This window comes from Dermacentor silvarum, chromosome 1 (assembly GCF_013339745.2).
Source record: "Dermacentor silvarum isolate Dsil-2018 chromosome 1, BIME_Dsil_1.4, whole genome shotgun sequence".
Taxonomy (NCBI): domain Eukaryota; kingdom Metazoa; phylum Arthropoda; class Arachnida; order Ixodida; family Ixodidae; genus Dermacentor; species Dermacentor silvarum.
The window spans coordinates 355935000-355961556 of record NC_051154.1 but is presented as its reverse complement, the minus strand read 5'-3'; positions in this window follow the sequence as shown (position 1 = coordinate 355961556).

Here is a 26557-nt window from a genome sequence, read left to right as displayed (position 1 = left end):
CCAGCTTTTTTGTGCTTTACATTTCAAATGTATAGAATTTATAAGTTAACGCCTTTAACTTTTTTGTAATTGTGCGTGTGTGCGTGTGCATACATGTACGTGCGTGTGTGTGTGTGATCCTTGCGCCTGATACTTGTGAAGCCAAGGAACCATTTTGCTTTTAATGTGTGCTGCTTGTATCTTTACAAAGTTTCAATACGAGGAGCATTTTTAAAAATTTTTGTTTATGTACACTTGCGACGGCATCAACCCCAATATATAAATAGATAAGTGGCGTTTCCTTTTAGTTGCATGTATGATAAAAAGGTGAATTCTTGTGCCGTCTTCTTTTCCAAGAGTGAAAACAAATTCAAATGGAAGAAATTTGCTTCTTACCATGCCTATACTCTGAGATCACTGTCATGTTTCAGCTCCATTTTACGAATGATCCATCTTAGCCGAAAGTATTGCAAGCCTATGGAAAGAAAGAATTGAAGCCTAACACAGTTCTTTTTTGTTCTCGAATCGGCCGGCGCTAAAGGAAAGAAATCTCCCGGAAAAGACGTGCGAAGTTCGCAAGAAAAGCTCAAAAAAAGTTAAGTCACTCTTCAATGATATTATACTTATTAATTATAGCATTGGTCCGCGTACCGTAACTACATGATGAAACACAATGAACGGCGAAATACGATTGTTAGAAATAAGAACATAATATAGAAGAGGGATTAACTAAGAAGTGCACACAGGCAGCGCTAAAATACGGAGAATATTACAGTTTATTTGCCATATATTCCGTAGTTAACGTGGCACTTTTTTCGAAACTCATAACGGTCCGGTCTGCAATCTTCGGCGCCGCCTAGATCATTCTGTAGTTCAGTGCCATCAGTTATAAAACACTAGTAGTGATTTTCATCGTGGAAAAATTGCGAATACGAATTATTTTGTACAATTAAACTAAACAATTATCCTCTTTCCTGCATATAGGCTTATGAACGTGAGTTGGTTAAACGAAAGTAAAAAGTAATTAACTGCTTAATGATATCTTGGCAGCGGCCGTGAAGTAGATAGCCACACGCACGGAAGCCAAGTTGCGTAACGGGCGTTTATTATTCGCGGATGCTCATAAAGTACAAGCCACACGTTTTTCATAATCTCCCTGAATTCTGATCAACATTACATATTTAATTCTGTCAGTTAATTATGAAGTGACATAGTCTTAAAAGTTTTCATTGAGCAAACGTTTTTACTTATTTCCAATAGGTAAACAAACATAAAAAGTTGGTAAACAAATACGTGAACAAATATATATTTTTCTACATTGAAATGAATAGGTAGGTATTACTAGCCTAGCCATTTACTCATTTGTTATGTAAAATGTATTGCTGCAATACGCTAGCTTTAATAATCAGTGAATCCTCCCTGAAATTACCAACATGCACCTTCTCGTGATATCCTAGTTATTGGTTAACGTGTGATTTTTTACATAGACTAACAAGCATTCATGGTGCGGGACGATGTTTGTGCTTGCATTATATTGAGTGGAAAATCGTCTTGAAAGTTACTGTCTTTGATGCACTACAAATATCGCTATTTATTCAACATATCTCTAAAATAGTTACCTTCAATAACAGTAAAACATGAAAGTTTATGCTCTCGTGATTATTGGCACCTTTTATTACGTAACTGCAAGTACGTAAATATTGATCAGTAAGTATATTTGCTCGGTACGATCCAGCGAGCATACGCAATAAATATTCCTAAAGTTACTTTCATGTTAAAATTCGTTATTGTTTGCGCTCTTGCAACACAAGAAGGCGAAAGACGAGTTGCAGATCCCTAATTCATCACGTTCGTTTTCTGACGTTCGCTCGTAATTATGAAATGAGGCGTACATACACAATGTTGCACTGTTAGCGGTTAATTTACTTTCGTTTGTCTTGTTTTTTACGGCGTAGATTTCTCGCGTACCCTTTATCTACACGCCGTGATAGCTTAGTGGCTTTGGTAGGTTGAACTGCTAAGCTCGAAGACGCGGGTTCGATTCCCGGCGACGGCGGCTTACATTTCGATGGAGGCTAAATGCAAAAATGTGGTTGATCCCTCTTATATAGGAATCGGTATAGAACACGAAAGTGAAACGTGTCTTCACAGAAGTAGTGTAATGTTTATTGCACATTGATATATAATGTCTATTGGTGTTTTGTGGCTAAAGCGCCCTTAGGCGTTGATGCACCCACGCTGACGCCTGGTGGCACGTCTCCTCCATCACGACTACCAACGTCGATGACCATGAGCAACCGTCGTGCATATGGAAGCTGCACTACGCTGCACACGCTAGCACAACGCGAAAGACGAAGCACGTAACTGACACACTAATACAACGCGCAAGACAAAGCACGTAACTGAATCGTCACCGAGTCAAATCAGCGCGTACAGCGCGTCGTAATTGCAGCCTCCGCGATCAACTTCAGAAACATTTTCAGAGCTAATTGCGGAGGCCACGCTCCGCTGTGCTGAGTACGGTGAACGCCACCTAGGTGGCGTTGGTAGTGCTTCTTGATGCCAGCGTCCCTTCGAATGCTGGCATCGAGGCGTCGTAGTGCTGAGACCACCGAAGCGTTCACTGTCGGTGCGCGTTAGTGTCATAATGCAGTACTTCTCTTTTCTGCTCGTAGGCGGCGGCACCGCCCCGAGCAAGAGCGCAGGGTACACGGAGGAGTGTTAGATATATAAGGCGCGTCTGTGTAGCTCTCTGCAAATGCGTTTGTGGCGCAATGGGTTAAACGCTCGGCGATCTATCGTCGCGGACCGAGAGGTCGTGGGTTCGATTCCAAATTTTGCATGTTTGTGGAACTTTTTCTTCTGGTTTCTTTCTTTGTATTATGTTCTATGACGTATTTCCGTGACGGAAATACGTCAGTGAAGTCTTGGTGGACCCCGGCATAAAACACTTTCGTAGTTAAAAAAATCACCGCATATCCACGAAGTGAATGATGATGAGTGGGCGAAGCACCGGGGGATCATTCGGGTAAAGCACAGCTACGGACGAGAGAGAAAGAGAGCGCGCGTCGGGAACGAGGGAGAAAGAGAGAGCGCGTCGGGAACGAACGCCCTTGTAGGGTGCTTCGATGCCCAGCGCCGCCGTCCAGGGTAGAGACAACCCCGCTGGCGCCGCCATATTGAGTCACACGAGCTGAGACTCAGCTACGCTTGGGTTCATAAATAGTGTTACTCGCGGCGCACTTCCAAGTGCTTTGCCTTGATGAGGATTTTTTTATCGGTATCGCATCTGCACATGTTTATAACCAATAGCCGTTAACTCGTCGAAGGTCCAAGACGTAAATGCATGGCGCCGGGAACATGCCCCAAGTTGCCTAATTCAATTTACTTAACATGCCGTGTGCATGTTTGAAATACGCACTATTTTTTTTTCAGCTTCGATGCTTGGTATATAAGGTTTGCGACCCCCTGTGTGTGGAAGTTTTTCTTTTTCGCTGTTGTATTTTGGTTTACACGTCACGCCTCCTTTGCCGTAGCCAGCCACTCGCGCACGGCGGTTAGTTTCCCTTGCGTTGCGCGCGCTCTTCGCGTTCGTTGCAATTATTAGACGATATCTACGCACAATTTTGCTTTTTTTTGCCCACAAAACTGTGTGCTGACAGGATTAAGCTGGTGTAAAAATAACTGCGATGTGAAAATAAGGTTTAGTTAGTGCTGTAGAGAAACATGTAACGTAACTTGTCTGTGTCAATCTTGCGTAGTACACACAAGAAACCAAACGATGCACAAAATACATTTACTTATAATGTCTAGTACAATCAATCATGAAAGAGATATGTGCATGAAAAATTATATGTACTGTGTGGCGCCTGAAGGTTATGTTGAAAGACGAGATAAAAAAATTCGCAAGGTAGTCTCGACACACAATTCGGGATAGTGAGAGTTTTTTTTAATTTATTCATTACATGGGGGGGGGGTTCAAGTGAGTACATGAACCTTATTACACACAATATAAATCGAAACCAAGAATGCAAACAAGAAAACTCAACCGCGGGTAATATTAATCAAGATATCCAGCCAGAATACATCAGCTACCATCGAATACGTCGCATCAGCCAAACATATCGATGGCGAGTACAGAACATTTTATAAATAACCATTAGAACACTGATAACTACATTGAAAAAATAAACAACACTGCATACATATCGCGTACAAAAACCGTAAATAAAACTAAGACAGTCAAATACAGATTAGCAATGTTTTTCACTTCGAAAATATAGTCCATGATGATGTAGGGCTGTTGACTTTAACAGACGGCGCCCATCCTGTCGATTTCCCTCGTACTGGTCCTCTTCAAAGTGTTTCTAAGTACAAGTAAAACAACAAAAGTGATTATTGATATGAAAAGTTGCCTTGTAAATACAGCTAGAGAACCCATTACAATGCTTAAAAATAAATTTTCACAGAAGTAATGCTGTATTACCTCGCTTCACACGTTTCGAAGAAATGCACAGGCTACAACAGACACCATGCCAGAAAGCGCCGAAACATTTTGGTCCCATGATGCCCCTTAACTCTACTACACCTGGGCATACCGTGCACAGGCATTTAAAGACCGTCACAGTACCCACTACGATCGGGAATGAGCACGAATGACCATCGGCTTACGAGCACCACGCTACAAATATATTCGTCTAAAAAATCAGCTATATAACGTAACAACCTGAGATCCGCAAGATATCTGCTGAGAATAGAGAAAATAAGAATGCTTCGCTTGCCACGTACACAACGGCCGCTCTCCCCAGAAGAAGCACTGCGTTCTTTAGTCCCAAATAACCAGTAGCGAAAAAAGAAACTGAGGGAAAAAAAAGAAACAAGAGCCACACGATGTGTGCTTCCCGTGAAAAAGTAAAATAGGTTGTTTACATGACGATTTGTAGCTAATGTAAGGTTATTTCGCGGCGAAGCATTTTCGTCAGTTCTTAAAATAAGGGTACTACTCGCATAGACTGCGCTGATCAGAACGGCAAAAGCCTATGCGACGCGCGCTCGCAAACCATAGGCTACTCAGCATCGGTGCAGTGCTTAGTTCGTGAGCGAACGTAGGTACGTGAGCGAGGATCAGAGAATACTTTCTTATTTATGAAAAACACGATGCGATAGTCTAAACTTTCTTGACACTTACCTCGCAAATGTAGGAGCTATCCGTTGCCTTCCAGTGATACTGCTTTACTTGGGCTTCCCATCTCTTCCTTCGCTCTGGGTCCCGGGGGAAGCGTAAACAACGAAGCCCTTTATGGCTTAGTTAGTCCCCCGCAGAAAAAAAAAGAATCAAAAAGAAAGTGGGGGAAAGCCCGCACCACCGAAAGGTATAACGGGCATTAAACCAATCAGAAAGGAAAAAAAAGGAGGGGTCGTCAAGGCTGACAACCCAAAGACAAATTCCGAGAAAAAACCAATCTTAAAGAAAAAAAAATGTTTCGGAGGCAAATGCAGCGAGCGGAAGCGGAAGCAGCGATAAACAATAAGGCTGGTAGTCCCAGTAGAACAACCGAAAAACCCAGTAATGCGCTCCGGGGGGAAAGAGGGAGAGTATGGGGTGGTCTTCGGCAGTGATCCACAACGATTCTGCATGTTTATTGCATGAGAGAAAATGAAAAGCACGGCAAAGGCTTGAGCAGCTGGCAGGTGTAGGTGGCAGGGCCGACTCGTGGGACCAGGAAGGTAGCACCACTCGAAAGCAGGAAGACCGAGTCCAGCCGGGACCTGCGCAAGGCTAAGTGCTACAAGAAACTGGGAAAGGGAAAGAGGAAGGGGGATGGGAAAGCAAGGAAAGAGATGGGCAAGGCAAGCGATATGAGGATGATGCATGCAGTTAAAGCCAGATGACACGGGGCGAACCCCACCATGGTTGGCGTAAACTGTGCAACTGGCATGAAACCGAGCATGCAAGAGTAACATGAGGGATATGTAAGCGGAGATGAGGCGAAAAGGGGATGAAAAAAGGGCAGGTAAAAGAGGAGTAAAAGTTAAGAAGCGTCAGGTAGAGCAGACAGACGGGGAACAGCCGGCACGAGGGAAGTAATGGTGTGAGACAGGCGTAAGAGTAACGCCCGCGATCGCTTACTATGAAGCAACCGCGGGAAAACGTCAGGCGTGATAATGTCGCGGATATTGCACTCTGTCCGCAACTGAGCGGCAATGTCCGCAGTGCGCGGGCACACAGTAAAGTAGTGGAGCACGCCGTCACACTCCTCCCCACACACGCACAGACTCGAGGAACTCAGATTAAACCGATGCAGATAATGAGGGAAATGGCCATGTTCCGTCATGAGTCGTGCGAGATGGCGGTTCGGGGGGAACCAAGGAGGGACGGCGTGCACACTACGCACCCAGCGATAAAGGGACGTATCGACCCCCTCTCGAGACCAATAGGCATGCCACTGGTTTTTGGCAATAGCGAAAAAACGGTGGCGGATAGTTCGAAAGGAAGCGGCACAAGGCCGAACCATCCCAGTCGAACGAGCAGACGACGCAGCCAAGTCTGCAAGCTCATTACCCGCCACTCCCCGGTGCCCCGGGACATGAAACAGAAGAACGCGGCGACCACCGGCGTGCAAGGCATGCAGCGCACGCTTGATGTGTCGCACGCGCGCGTCCGCAGCATGGAGACCGGAGAGCGAGGCGAGGAGGGACAAGCAGTCGGTGTACAGGTACAGCGGAGCCCTGCCCTTTATGGCACATACACACTAGCGGCAAAACGCGCGCGGCGCGCCGCCGGCGGCCAAACGCAGCAGCGGCAAGGGCGGCCACACCAACCGGCGGCGCGCCGCTGCGGCAATCACGTGACAGACTAGACTCCTCTCCCCTTCTCGAACTATCCGGGAGCTGACGCGTGCAGATGATAGTGCGAAACAAGAAACAAGCGGTCGGGCGGGTCCGCATGGCACCAGTTTCCCGCGCGCACGTCACGGAAGCGGGCCGCTCTCATTGGTCTCCTTCATCCGCGGCACGCGGCAAACCGCAAAAAATCGGTCCAGGAGCGATCCCTGCCGCGGCAACAAAAACCCGTTTCGCGGCTGCTTTCGCGGCGCGCGTCTTGCCGCCGGCGGCGCGCCTCGCGCGTTTTTCCGCTAGTGTGTACGTGGCATTACGCGTCGATCCGGTGCACTTGGGAACACAACAGCCCGTCATGTCGACTCGATGCACTTGACAAGCTTGTCATTCATGCGGCTGAACACTGTCCAGCAAGTAGAAGCGTCAGCGAAGCATCCGCGCGCACTGTGTCTCGAACTTAGCACCGGCACCAAGCACTCGCAACCGCTCGCTGTGACTCAAGGTGGCGTCGCAGCGAGAAAGCGGCGGCGCGGGTGCGGTCAAAGGATGGCACCACCCTGAATGGCGGCGCTGGCATCGAGGCAGCCTACGCCCTTGTGCAATGCAGCGCCCCTAGCTACGGATGAGAAAGAGAGCGCGCGTCGGGAACGAACGCCCTTGTGCACCACAGCGACCCTAGCTACGGACGAGAAAGAGAGCGCGCGTCGGGAACGAACGCCCTTGCGCACCGCAGCGCCCCTAGCTACGGACGAGAGAGAAAAACGCCGGAAGTGGAACCGGAAGCGGAACCGGAAGTGGAAACGGAAGCGGAAGTCGGCTTCCGGTTCCGGCTTCCGGAAGCCGGAGCTTGGCGTACATATAGATATTGACACGCGTGCTCTAGGCAGACGACAACGACGATGGGGGCATTAACATACTCCGTCTAGTGGGTCAGTGGGATTCTTAGAGGAAGAAGACGTTTCTTAGTTCTGTTTTGTTGGAACAGGTCGTCCTGTGCTGTTCTTGAAGAACGTCTTCCTGTCTTCTGTTCGCGTTGTACCGCGACACTGGTGGAAGTGCTGGGTATCGACAGCGCCTGATGCCCCGGACTCCTTCTGGGAGTCGTTCATCTAGCCCGGACGCATTGTCACCAGTTACGACACCCATGCATCGCTTCAGTAGTCGACTGCTAGGCCTTGCCCCGGAGTTCTCCCCTCTTCAACCACCTCCCAGGAGTTCCACACATCTGGCAATGGCCGAAACCAGCCCACTGCAAGCACCCCAAAGCAGCCGGTCTCCCAGCCCGCAACAGGTAACCGTTCTTCATCCGCTGGTTCCCGATCGCTATCGCGGTGCAGCCTTCGAATACATTGAAGACTGGCTTGAGAAGTTTGACCGCGTCGCACAGATTAACCAGTGGACAGAGCAGCAGAAGCTCTCTTACGTCTATTTCGCCCTTGACGACAGTGGCCGTACTTGGTACGAGAACCGCGCAGCTGGCCTAACGACATCGAATGACTTTCGGCAGAAAATCACAGATACTTTTGCAAGTGCCGACTGACGCGTCCACGCCCAGCAGTTGATGGAGCTACGGGTGCAACAACCCAACGAGTCGGTATCAATGTTTGCCGAAGACATGGCCCGTCTCTTTCCTAGAGCCGACCCCAACATGACCGAGGATAGAAAGCTGCGATACCTCATGCGAGGTGTAAAAGAGCAGTGTTCGCGGGACTTGTACGAAATCCTCCAGTCACCGTCGATGATTTTATCAAAGAGGCTGCGGCTATTGAGCGGGCTCTTCATCAACGGTGCAGGCAGTACGATCGACTGTCCAACAGCACCGCAATCAATGCCGCCGCATTGACTCCACCGTATCAGAGCTCCTTGTGGGAAATGATCAGAGAGCTCGTCAGAGAAGAACTTCACAGAATTATGACACTGACAGTGGATAGACCCGTTGCGTCAATCGCCGAAGTGGTACGCGACGAAATCAGGCAGGCGTTCCCGGCTGCCGATCTTCAAGACCAACAGCGTCCCATGAGTTACGCCGCTGCCGTCCGATGTGCCCCACCCGTTACAGCCACACCACCGTACCACCAGCCTCCGACAGCCGCTCCTTGGTCGCCGCCACAAGAGGAGGCTTTGAAGCGCGCACCCGTGATGCCGATGCAGTCATACCAGCAGCCGTCATTCGCCGCGCCGTGGACCACGCCGCAAAATGACCCTACGAAACGGGCACAATTTCGGAGATCCGACGCGTGGCGCACCGCCGATAACCGCCCTCTCTGTTTTAACTGCGGGGGTGCCGGCCATATTTCGCGCCATTGCTGCCATCGCGACTCATCATTTCGACCTCTTCGTCCGTGGTCTGATGTTCGACGTGCAAATGACGACTCCATGCTACGCCGCGACGACGCTGCTTTTCCTCCCATAGCGCACCCGAATCAAGCATCTGCGCCCGATGATCGAACTGATTTCGGCCGTCGGTCACGCTCTCCAACCCCTCCACGCCTGATGCCTGCTGGACGCACTTTTGCTGACGTTCAAAGACTCAGGTCGCCCAGCCCCCGCCGGGGAAACTGAAGGCGGCGACCTCTGGGGGTAAGGTTGCAGGCCCGCCGCAAGACCATAAGAAGCCCCCAACTCACCCGCTGCAGAACGCCGAGAAGCCGATAACCACTGACCCCGAAGAAATTGTGAGCGCCGACATTGATATTTTCGTGGATGGACAGCCGGTGACAGCGTTAGTCGACACTGGTGCCGACTTCTCTATAATGAGTAAGGAACTCGCCCTCCGGCTGAAGAAAGTACAGACGCCATGGACGGGACCTCACATAAGGACGGCAGTTGGGCAACTGCTGATGCCTACTGGAAGATGTACTGCTAGGCTTAACATTGGAGATTCGTCGTTCGTGGCCGCTTTCATTGTTCTTCCCGGTTGCTGTAAATATTTGATTATTGGAATGGATTTTCTAAGAGAATATGGAGGGTAATTAACATCCCAGACCGCATGGTGACGTTTTATAAGAGCCCTGGTTTAGTCCATTACTTATCGCCGCAACACAATTAATGCCTTTCGTCTAACAGAAGACGGCGTCGTAATCCCACCTCGGTCATGTATCCTTGTTTCCGTGGCGTGTGACATGCCGTTTCATTGCGAAGGAGTTGCCGACCAAATAACCATTTTGTTGTTTACTCACGGTATCTCTGTCACACGAGGAATTGTAAATGTCACCGACGGGCGCACGAATCTATTGCTAACAAACTTTAGCACAGAGCGACGGCACCTTCAAAAGGCATGGCTGTGGCTTATTTTGACGGTGTTGCGGATGTTCGCGGCTGCTGTTCACTACTCGAAGAAGCACCTACACAAGACCCAGCTCCTGCACTTGACGTCAGCACTGTTTTGCCGCAGCACGAACGCGAACGGCCTCTTACGCTACTAACCAAGTTCACCGGCTGCTTTGCGTCGACGTCAAGAGTAGGTCGGACGCCTCTAATAAAGCACCGAATAATTACAGAGGATACGGCAAGACCAATTCACCAAAATCCTTATCGTGTGGCTCCCAGAGAACGTGAAGCCATACAACAACAGGTGACGAAAATGCTTGAAGACGACGTGATCCAACCATCAACGAGTCCCTGGGCATCCCCTGCAGTTCTAGTCAAGAAAAAAGACGGCAGCTTGCGTTTCTGTGTGGACTACCGAAAACGAAATCAGGTGACGAAGAAAGACGTGTACCCGCTTCCCTGTATCGACGATTCCCTCGACAGGCTTCGACACGCACGTTACTTCTCTTCCATGGGCTTAAAGAGCGGATATTGGAAAATTGAGGTAGACCCGAGGGACCGTGAAAAAAAACTGCTTTTGTGACGCCAGCCCTATTGAAAAATTTGTACGCGAATTGTGCGAGAAATGTGCGAGATGTATGCATATCGCATAGATTTGACGAGAAGTGTGCGATGTGCTACGCACGTTCAACGAGATATCGTAGATAATGTGCGAGATCTGTACGCATGAGCTGCGTAGACTTCACGAAGTGTGCGAGATCTATGCGAGGTGCTACGCGAATGCATGTGCGAGATGTACGCATGTGCGAGATGTGTGCGATGTGCTGCGCCAACCTAACGAGATTCTGGACGAGGTGTGCGAGGTAGCGTGTGATGCGTACGCACTGTAGTCATATGAGCAACGAGATCTTGGCCGATGACTACGAATTGCAAAGTGAATGCACCTAAGTTGTAGTGTATACAAAAGCTCGTGAATGACAGCAAGATTTTATGATGAATCGTTTGTAGACCATGCAAGGACATAATCAATGTGCTGTATGACGACGTCGAACCATTGTGCCACATATAGCAGCATACACTGCAGAATGAATAAGAGCTCCAGTGTTGAATTTCTTCAATTCCATATAATGGACACACACATCTCCATCAAAGCTCATGTCAGTCCTAATGATGCAATGATTTTCACTTGGGGACATATTCTCGGATAATCACTTACGGCAATACTGTTGCCTTCGTGTGACGCATTGCTCAACCAGCCAATAAGCGCGCACTGACAGTGATATAGCCAAAAGCTGTTGTCTGAGAGTACGTCCCTTGTTCAGAGTGGATCACCCGAAGATTTTAATGCAATATAGGGTTGAGTACCTTCACAGTTTCGGAAAAAAAAATGCTATAGGTTTGTTTTTATGCAGAATAAAAGAAGCTGGCAATGCGATTATAGCTCATTGAAAACACATCCAACACGAACGAGTTGGCAAATGATTTTATCGCATGCAGTTTGATCAGTAACAGAAGATGCACGCGCTTTGTCACAGCCTAATCATATTGCTTGCGTCAGAGCTGTCAGTCAGAGGTAGCAATGCAGAAATTTCAAGCTGCACATTTTCCAAACAGCTAAGTGTGCCCCCCCCCCCAACAAGACGAGTAATTCACGAAGAAAGTTGGGTTAGTTGGTGTTGATGCAGTTGCTGTGACTAGTGCGAACAACGGAAAAAAAGGTGGGACAGGACAGAGCACTCTCTCCTATCCCACCTTTTTTCCGTTAGTCTTGTTCGCGTTAGTAATTATGTCACAGCCGCCACAAGACTATCAAATCTGCTAGTCACTTTTTATTGCCCATATTTTAAGAGGTTGTTAGTGCCTGTTTATGCCAAACTGTAGCAGGCAGGCATAAACTGGCCATGCATGCCCACATGTAAAAAATAAAAAGAACCACAAACTCAGTGTAAATAAATTGGTGAATAAATAGCCAAAATAGTAGCCAAAATCTATCGCACTTTGACAGAAAAAAATAACCGAAATTACATAACCATCAATCACTAATGCTGTCATACGATCAGCACATTTTTCCCAATTGCTGCTTGAAAAATTATTTGCACTAAGTCTTTCACAACTTGTGCACTGTATGCCGAGAGAGCTTGACGTAGTAAATAAACCTCGTATTTGCCGCGGGCAAATACGAGTTTAGCGTGGCAACGGAGCATTATCTGTGTATATACTACACAAAACTGAATTTGATATTAACGGAGAAATAACTAAGTAGTTCGTGCAGTGATGGTTCAGAGCAAGGCAACGCTTTGCGATTCGTTAAAAGCTGACCTCGAAACGACCAAAATGTCAATGTCCCTACATTCAAGCAGGGTCGTTAAATTACGAACATGCAGCATATCCTGGCGTTCGCGCACGCCGGAAACAAATTAAAAAACACTTTTGCAAATCGCTGACACAATAACGACGCATATCAGACGCGCGCACGCACGCACACACGCGCACACGCACGCGCGCACACACACACACACAACACAAGCAGTGTCCGAAAGCACTCGCGACAGACAGTGCGGACGTTCTCGCGCGTTGGGAAATCGAGCCGGCGTGACAGCAGCGTCCGATGCACAGACGGCACTCTTCATGAACTATACACATCCGCAAAACGGCACACAAGCCAGAACAAAGTGCGTCGACGACGCCACTCGACACCAAATGCGTCGTCGATAACGCCGCATTAAAACACGGACACCTTGTTGAATTCACAAACATTCACAAACCAAACCACGATATGCTGCGATTTAACGGCCCTGACCGGTTGATACGGCTGCTCCGCAGGTTGCTGTCTTCGATGTTGCAAGAAACGTTGTTGAAACACGCCGCATCACTCGCATAACATGTGAATACCAGCCGCCACCATCCATGCGATCACGATTACCATGGAGCACCGTGCCGATACAGTGGTGCCGAGGAGCCAGAGACCAACGTTGCCTGCGACGACAAAACGGTAGACGACGATGTAAACAATATGGCCGCCATGACGTTTATCCGGCTCTTGCAAAGCTTCCGGTGCCTCTATCTTGACGAAATGACATCATTTTCCCGTGTTCGGCTGTCAAAATGTTACCAGTCTAGAAACGTTGTGCTGTCGGTATGTGAGCGCTGCATGAATATTTTCATTGCGGACGGTCGATGTGGTAGTTTAATCATATTTACGCTTTGCCGAGAGAAAATGTGCTCTTTTTTGTGCGCATCAGCGATCGCTAAGCCCCTGGGCCTGTGCAACGCTGCTAGCTAGCTGTATCTTTCGTGCGGTGCGGCGTAGTTCGGTCCATTCGTGCTCTTTGTCCCCGGCTCATTAGCAGCCTCTGGTACTCGCCGATCTCGCAGCGGTTCACAGTGCACGGAAGAATGTGTTGGAAATTGTACTATTACGTTCATCCGCAATTTAACAGTGTTTATGCCGGAAGGACAGTTCGTGCAGTCGATGCCGCCGGACCTGACACGAAGGAGCGTTTGCCGAGTATGTCTCGAAAGGTAAGTCCGGCGCTTGGCGCATTTTTATAGTTCGTGTAGTGTGCCTTGTTAGGCGGAGCACAAGATGATTAGTACAGCGACAAAAATTATAAAAGGGATTTCCTAATGTTTGTTATTAATGCCGTAGTACACATTTAGCAAAACATTTTATGAAAATTACCGTCAAACAAGTATAGGATGTTGCCAAGAGCTTCATATATTGTTTCTTTGCTTTCTGTTATGAAATACACTAGCGCCGAGTATCGTTTAGTCTGAACGGGCGCAAAAATTGATGCCGCGAATGTCACTGTTTCTGTACGTAATTTCTCAGCAAGAAATGGTATATATATTTCTAGAAGTACGTTGACGTGTTGTCTTCACAGCTAACATCTGCGCGAGACGGCACCGGATTTCTCTGTCTGACTCATGAGCAGGGGCGGATCCAGGTTTTTTCTGAGGGGGGGGGGGGTCAGCTTCTGTGAATGATGATGATGATGATGATAGTAGCCTTTCTTATTTACCGAAATTTACCGTTTTTGCTCACGATAAACCCGCGTTTTATACGGCTAGAGCAACACCTGATGCCCGCCGTGGTGGCTCAGTCAGCTCAGGCGTCGAGCACGAGATCGCGGGATCCGAATCCCGACCGCGGCGGCCGCATTTCGATAGAGGCGAAATGCAAAAACGCCCGTGTCCTTGCGTTGTAGTGCAGGTTAAAGAACCCCAGGTGGTCAAAATTAATCCGGAGCCTTCCACTACGGCGTGCCCCATAGCAGTAGCGCACCCAGGATCTCTGCCAGGGAGGGGCTGACAGTTTGCCTTAGTTTGCCAATACCATATAAACAGCCCTAATTTGAGTTTCTTCACGGGAAATTGTCAAAAAATGCGCTTTTTGCGCAAGTTTGCGAGTGTGCAAACGATGGCGCGTCTTACATCTAAGTTGCAGTACTCAAAGGCGCAAGGAAAGAAAAAGGTTAAGCAAAAGGGGGGGTTAACTCGGCCTCAGGGGGGGGGGGGGTTACAACCCCCGAATACCCCCCCGTCGGTGCGCCACTGCCCCATAATCAGAACTCGTTTTGGCACGTAAAACCCCAGAAAGAGGAAGAAGACCTGTAGCCAAGCCAGGTATCGGTTTCTCCGAGCTTATAGGAAAAGGACGTTACCCAATACAGCCATGTGCTTGGCGGCTGTGCCTGATAATACAGGGTGTTCAACACTAAGCTTCATGGTTTTCTTAAAATTAGGCACACGCGAAGACCACCTGTGCAAATAAGTTATGTGGCTAGAGGGGCACAAAGTGAGATGATAATTATCGCTGTGAGCAGCCCAATTACCTAAAATTGAACAACTATTTTTTGTTGACTGCAGTAAGTGGGTATGTTTGTATTGACAACTTAGAGACAGTCGTGTTTCTACACAGTATCAGTCGGAAGAATTATTCTAGCGTGTCCGTGCTCCGAGATATCCGACTCCAAATTTCAATTGTCGTACTGCGCAGAATAATCGAGTCGACGCGAGAGCGGTTTATGTTTTGCGTTGCTGTGGAAGGGAGACATTTTGAACATTTTTAGGGCATTGACATCTTGATGGGTGAAGTGTTGTCACGAGATTTGTGCTTGACAACACCAAACTTAAAGCGGCAGTGTGAAATATTCGTTAGCATAGCTAAAAAGGTTTCTGCTGTTGATGGTGCCGTTGTTACTCTTGATTTCAATAAAACTTACAATACTTGGAAATCAGCAGTCACTTTATTTGCGTAGCTCAGGCAAGGACCATGCCCGGTCGTCTAGTCACCATTACGCACGCGTACTGCCCTCCGGCTTCTCCGCTCGTGCCATTATCTCGGCATGGCAGCTGCCGCCGTCTTTACAGGCTGCGCGGTCGCGTGTTACGACAGCGGTTATGGGTTCTTAGATTTTTTTTTTCATTTCGCCAGCCGTGAGGGGAAAGTGGACAGTTATTATCTTTGCCAATGCCTCCGCCCCGTTCTCAGACTAAACGCCGCACGCAACAGCCGCGTCACATCAGGGAGAAGCTTTGCGCCGATCCTCACTCTCTTGCATGCGTAATCATGCGAACGACAATTAAAATTTGGAGTTGGATATCTCGGAGCACAGACATGCTAGAAGAATTCTTCCAAGTGAAACTGTGCAGAAACACGACTGCCTTTAACTTTTGAATACAAACATACACACTTACTGCAGCCAATAAAAAGTTAATTATTCAATTTCAGTTAATTCACCTGCTAACAGCGATAATTATCATCTCACTTTGTGTCCCCCTGGCCACATAACTTATTTGCGCAGATGGTCTTCACGTGCCTGCCAGTGTCTAATTTTAAGAAAACCATAAAACTTAAGTTTGAACACCCGGTATATCTAGCCTGTATTGTTTCTTAAAATAAAATTTGGGATGATCTTTTGCAGGTTTGTTATGAATGCGGAAGCACGGGTCCGTCTTTGGAGTTCTGTTGGGACACCTTGATTTCCTTAAGAAGATTCTTTGTTTTCGGCTGATACACCTTCGTTTGATTTGGAGGACTAACTCCCCTATCTCAAACAGCCCTCGACTCGAAGCTCTTCCTCCACTCCACCTTGTTGAGCACAGCGCCTCCTCTCGACTGATAAAGACGCGACAATTCTAAAGAATTCGCGTGAATGATCATGATGCTCAGTGACCACTTCTTTGGAGGGATGGCGGTGCTATATTTCCTCTTGAGTCGAGGTGTTGCGTTGACTACAGGAACGTTCTTGAATACGGGCGTAACGCTACGCTCCAACGCGGCAACCACTACGCTGGTTGTTTACGATATGCGAATCACCACGTACGAAGACTCACGACGCCACCTACAAGAATAACGATGTGGTGTAGTAGCCGAGAGCGCGAGCCAGCGTCTTCATGTTTTGTTTCACACGCGACGTCATCCTTTACACAAGGTGCGCATCTGCTCCCGTTTCGCTAACCACGCGATGCCATCCTAGGCCCGCGCGCTGGCGTTCGTCGCTGACGTCACGCTCCCCCACTTCGCAGCCGCGGCTCGAGACTTCGCCTCGCTCCGCGAGAACGCCCACTCAGATAAACGGATCCGGCGGGTTTGAGCCTCCTATGCTTAATGTACGACAATAAAACTGCGAAGTCACAATGAAAAACTTGTAGCGTACGAACGGTACTGTGCTCGTACTGGATATTGTCAACGTGCAACTGTGATCACAATGAGTGCTACAGTTAAAAACAGTTGCCTATGCGCAGTTTTTAGTTTAGCTGTTAGTTGTTTTTATTTACATATGAACACTTCAGTGAGAGATCTCTTTCATTAAGCAGGTTGGTCGCGGAACCGATGACAGCCAATGAGGTAACCGTTGACACCCCAAGGGGAAACTAAGTTAATCAGGCGCGAAGGCGCTCGAGCGGACCTCGGCGTGCTTGGCAAAAGGGACGTCCCCTCGTTCATTCGACGCCACCGACGGGACGAGTAAGGCACGGCCGGCGCCAGGAGGTCCAAGGTGTTTATGAGAAAAACTACGGCAACTTCGCGACACCACACCCTTACGTAATACAATTCTAAGCGTGTGAGCGAGCTAGCTTTACTTCTACATGGCTGCTACCACTGGTACTCTCGAAAAATACTTTTGAAGAATGCTGGTGGCCATATTTTTTTGCGACAGGGCCATCCCCCTGTCAGCGAGGGGGCGATGCAGAAATTTGAGGGGGGGTCAGGACATCCGGACATCCCCCCTGGATCCGCGCCTGCTCATGAGCACATTTTAGCTTGTATGCAAATTTTTCTGCTTATATATTGTCAAGACAACCTGTGTTTCTTGTGTTGAGTGTTCTGTATGTCTTCGTGCATTTGACAGGTTAAATAACTGCCCGTGATGTCAGAATGAGATATTAGCACAACCATGTAGCTGGCTGAGGTCTTTTCACAATTTAACGCGGTGTTGTTAAATCACAAGTTTGCAGTTTCAGCAGTGATTGCAATAAACTGAACATTTCTCATTGTTTAGGGATGTCACGATTTCGTGAGACGGAGGCATCTCGGCACCACATGGGAGCCTGTGGCAAAATGCAGTCTGAGCAGCCCGACAAGGAATCTGATCTGCTTGCTTTGACAAGGTGTGTACAAAACAGTCACTGCCACTTATGAGTTCTAGGTTCTGTTGGTATAATTCGTACGTGCCATCGGTCCAGAATCTTTTGGTGAGATTTACGAATTTGGACTCGTTCTACAATTTTACTATTGTTGCATTGAGTTATGAGAATGAAATTCTATTGGGAATATGTTGTAAGAATCTTAAAAAATGGGGTGGTATGAGATTGCAAAATTGCATCTAAAACAATAAATTGTGATGGCACTTGTGCGGCTTTATTATCAATGCAAAATCCCTAACGAGTATACCAGAGGGGCACTTCCTACCAAGCCCGATTCAGATCAAAATTAGCTACTGCAATTGGCTTCCTCGCGCAGCTTGCACAAAAGAGCCAATCACAAGTGAGAAATTCGATCCGGATTGGGCTTGATCGCAATGAAAAGTGCACTGTATGACACCCGTATTAGACGAGCTTATTGAGATAAGTTCGTAAAGCCGGCTAAATCGGCAACAGCAAAAGCACTGAAAAAAGCACACTGGTCTAAAAACAATGTTGTCAGTTTCTGCTGTTCCAAGTTAATGGTTAATAATGTACGTGTGTCTATTGAACAATGTAGGCGCTGAGAGAAAACTTTAAGAAAATACATGCTGACTTTCCAACACAGCATTGTGTCTAGGATTTTTGCAAAATATAAAGTTCACAGGCTGGCAGGTTTGGCATAACGTACAACACTTTTGCTTTAGATGCCATATTCATAACTTCCAGTTTCGACATAATATTCGAGTACTACTTGAACTGTATATTTTAAAATATCGCCTACCTTCAGTTTAATCAATATACCTAAGTAGCCTCCTCTGAGTCAAGTATAATTGGGGGCTTGAGTAGATATGCATGATATGCTACTTACTGACTGTATAGTGACGTATTTTTTTAGGAACTGTGTTTTGAGGCACACATATCCTTTTATGTCTTGTTATGAGTTGCCCGACGAAAGCAGGGCATTGCAAGTTATTGCATATATTACTGCACTTAATTCCTTACATACATGCCTGCACAGATTCTGTGTTCCTAGATTTATTTCTCTAAGTAGTCAAAAATAATCTATTAGACCTTTTTTTCTCTTTCTTTTTTTTTGGGGGGGGGGGCTGTTCATTGATTCCCATTCCTAAAGGGACGTTGAAAGAAAAAACCACGAAAAGTGGCTTGAAAGTGTTTGAATTTTCTGTTTAACCTCTTATTATTTATTCTTCTAAAGCACTACCAGCATGAACACGTTTCTGTTCACTTTTATAAGCTAGCTGCCAGATAAGAAACCACAGTGTGAAAGAGTATTTATTTCTTTTTTTACTTGTTTTATTGTATGTTCTTTATTTGGCTCACAATGTTCTGCCTACCACCTTATGCAGTACTCCAGCTGGAGCCTATGAGGTATGTTTATAAATGAGTAAGCAAATTCCTGAAGCTTGCAACAAACCATGAAGCATAACATTTAAATGTAGTCAGTTCATAATACATCCCTAGAGCAGCATAGCATCAAGCTTGAAGCTGATCTCTGATGTCCCATAAATTGCAGGTTTGATAATGTGGTATCACAAACTGCTTGTTACGCATGTCAGTCAGCCTGGTGCAGTGGTCGCAGGTGAGAGTGTAACCGAAAGCTGGGTATGCTTTGCCCTTCCGCATTTGACATGGAAGAGAGCTTGAACTCTGCTATTGGTTCTCTTATAATTGGGACCATCTCTCTCACCTTCTCCTTATTATTCTGTCAACTTGCTAGTATGCACTTCTACAAGCTTAGTTATGATGTTGACTGCTGAACTTGGATGATGTGCGTTTCAATAGTTAGTGGGACCCTCAAAGCCATGCTGTACTTTGTGTGCATTTCAAATGGTCAATTTGAAATATGCGATTGTCTGACATTCTCAGGGAAACAAGGTTTTTGCTCCGAATAAGGCATAGGCTGCTTCCCGAAAGAGTACCAGAAACAATACTTTCTCACCTAACAAAAGTGTTTAGGCACGCCGTGCTCAGGCCATGCTGACCTACAATAATTAGATCATAATGTGCTATATCGACCGTTACATGTTATTAAAAGTGGCAGACAAAAGTCATAATGCACTTGAATTTCACTGTTAAAATGTGTGTGGCTACCAAATATTTAGCCTTAGCCCCTTTGGCGCAGACACCATTAGTGCAAAAGGGGTGTATGTCATTACCAAGCTTTTGGGATAAGTACAGACTGAATAAGCACTTGTCAAGATTTTGAGTAGTACTAGAACGTGAGACCCGCCCAAAGTGTGATTTTATTTTTATTTTTTCATTTAGACCATGGAGTCACTTTTCTCGTAAGCCTGTGCAGATACGTCACGCTAGGCGAGCCCGATTCATTTCTCCTTTACAGTGAATCCTGTTTTTCAGTTTCATGTTGCATGACATACAAAGGCACTTTAAGCAAGGCCAAAGTGGTTTGAATGTGTACAAAATGACTCCGGACACATTTTTGTGTTTGGAGACAGTTTAGACGCATCATGTATTCTTTCTTTTTGTGTTAGTTTTGTGATGAGAAGTTATTTATTGCAAAAAGAAAATGAAGGTTAAAGTGGCATTTCCTGCCAAATTTTGTGGCGAAACATCGTACGTTGGAGGACATCATGCATTCCAGAGTATTTTCGTATATTTTGGCTGTTGCGGTTCAGTACACTTGCTCCAAAATTGCTAAGTTCAGTTCTTGCCTCTTTTAGAATACAATATAGTCAATTTTTGCCAAAAACAAATTAACTAGGCCTTAGCAGACAGCCAGGAGGTGTGGGAACTTTATTGTGGTTTCACCACCTGTATATCGTTCTTGTGTATTTTCTAGCTTATCAAGCCTCTACTTTTGGATAACTGCAGTTTTTCTGGGTTTCCGGAAGAGTAATTCAATAATGCATCTCAAATAATTATTTTTCCCTTAAGTGTCCCTTTAAAGTTTTGTCTGATTGATGTGGCATGAGACAACACTGCCCGAAAGTTATCTTGCATGTCAGCAGTTGTGTTGCCATGTAATCACCAGTATTGTCTTTGAGGTGCTCAGAGATGTCACTGCACTTACTCCTCATTACCCAAGTCCCTAAGAAGCCATAAAGAGGATCTGTTTGAAATGTCCTGCAATAAGTTATATCATACTGTATTCACTGGGGCTCTGTTAAATGCTTGCAGTAGAAAAGCACTGTCTTCTCCAAAACATGCATAGTGTGTTGGGAATTTGTCAACGATTCTTTTTACCTCAACAGTCATGGAAATATTGATTTACCGTGTTCACTGGCAGATTTATATCAAGCCTGATCTCTGTAGCTGACTGTAGGCTTTATTACACAAAAATGAAGCTGGTTTTCAATAATACCACCTTTTCACAGTACTGAAGCAGCAGTTTGCAAAAATAATAGAATAAGTTTAACTCTATTTTTTGTAAAAGCAAGCTGTTGTCTTACACAGCAACTTCAGTGAGTTTTTTAAGCGCGGCAGGCTTAGGATGTTGGTTGAAAATTAAGTTGCTTAAAGACGTGTAGCATCAGAGAGCATGTTTTCTTTTATCTATTGTAGCATTATCTGGTCTCGTATGTTCCTTTCCATGCTATTCACAGTGCACACTTTCTAAGGAGATAAGGGACAGGCAGATGGTGGCATTCACAGCTCACACATTCCAAGGCACTAAGGGAGACACAGAGTGTGAAAGATGACAGTTCTTTTTCACTGTCTGCCTGTCGCTTATTCTTTTGGCATGTGTGTGCCTTGAACACCATCAAAATGAACTGTTACCAACTTGCCCAAGCTTCAGCTCTTGCGCTTGGTGTTTTAGTCTACAAAATGCCCATATGGCAGTAGTAGTGTTGCTGATATTTGCGTGTATGAAAAGGGGATGCTTACTTGATTACAGAACAATTTGATTGGTTCTACACATGGTACTGAACTTACCAATGTCATTTTAAAGGTGGGATTAGGTAGGAAGCTATTATGGTACTGTTTAAAGTGCCCTTGTGCAGATGCTTAAAGCTTGTCTTCTGTTGACAGAAATTGGGCTCAAGCCGTAGGAGGATAGTTGTCAAAGTGTAATGAAAGCCTCCTGGTAGACATGCTGAGTTATGCTGCTGGGGACACTTATTGGTTAGCCCTATTGGGTAATGCTGCTAGGCTTATGGGTGCTTTAACATTGCAGTGCCTGCAGAATGCATGTCGTGCTATGGTATCATAATTGGCCCACCAAGTGACCACCTTTGCTTACACTATGTGGCTGTCTGGCCTACTTTAGTTAACCTGACTGCCACCTATACACAAGGAGAAAGAGGGAGGCAAAAAAAGGGATCTTCAATTAATTTTCTTGCACAGATGGCTCATGCATCATATTTTTCTTATAGTGCAGGATTTGTTACTCAAAGTGAAGCTTGCTATATGGAGAATATCTACATTTTTTCATATGTATACCGAACAAGGATTGATTTGTTCATGGTGTCACTTTTTATATTATACTCACGTGACACTAAGCCCACTTGTATTAATGCAGGTATGGCTGGGCCTGCAGAGAAAGTGTAAGCAGACTGTGCAGTGTTGCTGAGCAGTGCTGATCTCCACGCCTGAGTTGGTCCCACAACATCCAGGCACCAGCGTGCTTTGCATCATCATTGACAAGGTAATATTGTCACGTAGTAGTGACGATGAAGCAAACAGTCGTAAAACTGGGAATGACGAAACTGATTCTTTATTGGGCGAACCTGTGCCCACAAAAGCAAGTTACACTTGAAGCACAACGATAGCGGCGAACACAGTCGGCGATCGTCGGAATCTGATCAGCGGCGAAACGCGTCGGCTTTTATACCTGAGTCATCGAAGGTTCCAGATTAATCCCTGATGCCCGCGTGTCTTCCAGAAAGTTCTAGACAATTCGCATCGGTCACACAATCAGATAACATAAGCGTCTGTGAAAACAGGCAACGGAAAGAAGCATCGATAACGTTCTAGAAACCTCCGACACAGGCGCGTCCTGCGCCGAGCGATAACGTTTAACATTTGTTAGCCGGTGGAAAGCGGCCACCGGTGAAAGATAAACATGTATACGTGTCAATACCCTCCCCTTAAAAAGCATCGTCCCGATGCTACAAGTACGAAAGCGAAAACAAAACAATGCGTTATAAACAACAAAAAAACAATAACAAAGTAACAAAGTACCTAATGTCGTCAGCGGGCGTAGAAAGGTTTAAGACGCACCACATGGATGACTTCAGGTCGTGCCCGGCGCCGCTGTGATTGCGAAATGCCGTCTGGCACGACCTCATAGTCCAGTGCGCCAATACGTCGGATTATCTTATATGGTCCGAAATAGCGACGCAACAGTTTCTCGCTAAGTCCTCGTCGGCGTATCGGAGTCCAGACCCAAACACGGTCGCCGGGCTGGTACTCGACGTTGCGTCGTCGAAGATTGTAGTGTCGGCTGTCGGTCCTCTGCTGCTTCTTGATGCGCAAGCGGGCGAGCTGTCGACCTTCTTCGGCACGCTGCAAATAGGTGGCAACGTCGAGATTTTCTTCGTCGGTGACGTCCGGTAGCATGGCGTCAAGCGTCGTTGCCGGGTTCCTTCCGTAGACCAGGTTGAACGGCGCCATGTGCGTCGTTTCTTGCATGGCCGTGTTGTATGCGAAGGTCACGTACGGAAGGATGGCATCCCACGTCTTGTGTTCGACGTCGACGTACATTGCCAGCATGTCGGCGATGGTCTTATTTAGGCGCTCGGTGAGGCCATTCGTCTGCGGGTGGTAGGCGGTGGTGCGGCGATGGCTTGTCTGGCTGTATCGCAGGATGGCTTGAGTTAGTTCAGCCGTGAATGCCGTACCTCTGTCGGTGATGAGGACTTCTGGGGCACCGTGACGCAGGAGGATATTCTCAACGAAGAATCGGGCTACCTCGGCGGCACTGCCTTTCGGCAAGGCTTTTGTTTCGGCGTAGCGGGTGAGGTAGTCCGTAGCTACGACGATCCATTTATTCCCGGACGTCGACGTCGGAAAAGGCCCCAGTAAGTCCATCCCGATCTGCTGGAACGGTCGGCGAGGTGGCTCGATCGGCTGTAGAAGTCCGGCTGGCCTTGTCGGCGGTGTTTTGCGTCGGTGACAGTCTCGGCATGTCCTTACGTAATGGGCGACGTCGGCAGAGAGGCGAGGCCAGTAGTATTTTTCTTGTATCCTCGCGAGCGTGCGGGAAAAGCCGAGGTGTCCAGCCGTTGGGTCGTCATGGAGAGCTTGCAGAACCTCTGGACGCAATGCTGAGGGTACCACGAGGAGGTAGTTGGCTCGGAGAGGCGAGAAGTTCTTCTTTAGAAGAATGTCGTTTTGCAAGAAAAACGACGCCAATCCTCGCCTGAACACCTTCGGCACAATGACGGTCTTGCCTTCCAGGTAGTCTACAAGGCTCCTTAGTTCCGGGTCGGCTCGCTGTTGTTCGGCGAATTCGTCGGCACTGATGGGTCCCAAGAAAGTGTCGTCATCCGGGTCGTCCTGTGGCGGCGGTTCGACGGGGGCGCGAGACAAGCAGTCGGCGTCAGAGTGCTTTCGCCCGGACTTGTAAACGACGGTGATGTCGAATGCTTGAAGTCTCAGACTCCATCGTGCGAGGCGACCTGAAGGATCCTTCAAGTTAGCTAGCCAACACAAGGCGTGGTGGTCGCTCACGACTTTAAAGGGCCTGCCATAGAGGTAGGGGCGAAACTTTGATGTAGCCCAGATGATGGCGAGGCACTCCTTTTCTGTTGTGGAATAATTTGATTCCGCCTTCGATAGCGACCGGCTAGCGTAACTGACAACCCTTTCTAGTCCGTCAGTCCTCTGCACAAGAACGGCGCCGAGTCCTACGCTGCTTGCGTCGGTGTGGACTTCAGTATCGGCGTTTTCGTCGAAATGCGCAAGTATTGGCGGCGATTGCAGGCGTCGCTTCAGTTCTTCAAATGCTTCGATTTGCGGCGTCTCCCACTTGAACTCGACGTCGGCCTTCGTGAGATACGTCAGTGGCTCAGTGATCCGTGAAAAATTCTTGACGAAGCGCCTGTAATAGGCGCACAGTCCAAGAAATCTACGCACTGCCTTCTTGTCAGCGGGCGGAGGAAAGTTGGAGATGGCCGCAGTTTTCTGAGGGTCGGGGCGCACTCCAGACTTGTTGATTACGTGGCCCAAAAACAAGAGCTCCTCATATGCGAAGCGGCACTTCTCTGGCTTTAACGTGAGTCCGGAGGTTTTGATTGCTTGAAGAACTGTTTCAAGGCGCCGCAGGTGTTCTTCGAAGCTTGAGGCAAACACAACGACGTCGTCCAAATAGACAAGGCAAGTCTGCCATTTCAAGCCTGCCAGTACTGTATCCATGACGCGTTGGAAAGTCGCAGGTGCCGAGCAAAGACCAAACGGCATGACCTTGAACTGGAACAGTCCGTCTGGTGTTATAAAGGCAGTCTTCTCCCGGTCCCTCTCGTCGACTTCAATTTGCCAGTAGCCGGTTTTGAGGTCCATCGACGAAAAATACTTTGCGTTGTAGAGTCGATCCAACGCGTCGTCAATCCGTGGGAGGGGGTATACGTCCTTCTTCGTGATCTTGTTGAGGCGACGATAATCGACGCAGAAACGTAGGGTTCCATCCTTCTTCTTCACTAACACCACGGGGGACGCCCACGGACTCTTGGACGGCTGGATGATGTCGTCGCGTAGCATTTCGTCGACTTGGTGCCTTATGGCTTCACGTTCGCGCGCCGAAACTCGGTACGGGCTCTGACGGAGTGGGCGGACATTTTCGTCGGTGATGATGCGGTGCTTGGCGACAGGGGTTTGTCGAACTTTTGACGACGACGAGAAGCAGTCCTTGTATTGCAGGAGCAGAGCCTTTAGTTGTTCTTTCTTATGCCTGGGAAGGTTCTGATTGACGTCGAAAGTTGGCTCAGGTATTATAGTCGTCGTTGCAGGTGCACTGGAATCCGTGAAGGCGAAAGCACTGCTGGCTTGTACTATTTCGTCGATGTAGGCGACCGTGGTGCCTTTGTTAATGTGCTTGTATTCAGGGCTGAAGTTCGTGAGCATCACCCTTGCTTTCCCTGCACGTAGCTCAGCTATGCCTCTAGCGACGCAAATTTCACGGTCGAGCAGTAGGTGATGATCGCCCTCGATGATGCCCTCCATGTCTGCAGGCACTTCGGTACCGACGGAAATCATTACGCTGGAGCGAGGCGGAATGGTGACTTGTTCTTCAAGCACATTCAAGGCATGGTAACTTATGCTTGTATCCGGTGGTAGCGCGTTGTGCGTTGAAAGCGTTATCGACCTGGATCTTAAGTCGATGACTGCACCGTATTGGTTTAGAAAGTCCATGCCTAGGATGACATCCCTGGAGCAGTGCTGCAGGATTACGAAGCTCGCCGGGTAAGTGCGGTTGTTTACCGTGACTCGGGCTGTGCAGATTCCAGCCGGCGTTATTAGGTGGCCTCCAGCTGTCCGGATATCAGATCCTTGCCAGGCCGTCTTCACCTTCTTTAACTTGGCGGCGAACGCGCCACTGAAGACGGAATAGTCGGCGCCAGTGTCGACGAGAGCGGTGACGTTATGACCGTCGATGAGCACGTCTAAGTCGGTAGACCGTCGTCTAGCATTACGGTTAAGTCGTGGCGTCGGATCACGGCTCCGTCGGCTTGCTCCGCTGCTGCTACGTCGCGTCGGCCGGTCTTCTTGCGGCGGCGAAGTGCTGTCAAGGCTGTTGCTAGGCGGCGTGCTGATATCTCGTCGTAATGATTCGCGAATCGTCGTCGTCGTCGGCGGAGGATCTTCGGCATTGCGTCGTACAGCAACCGCACCTCCATCGGTTGCTGCCTTTAGTTTC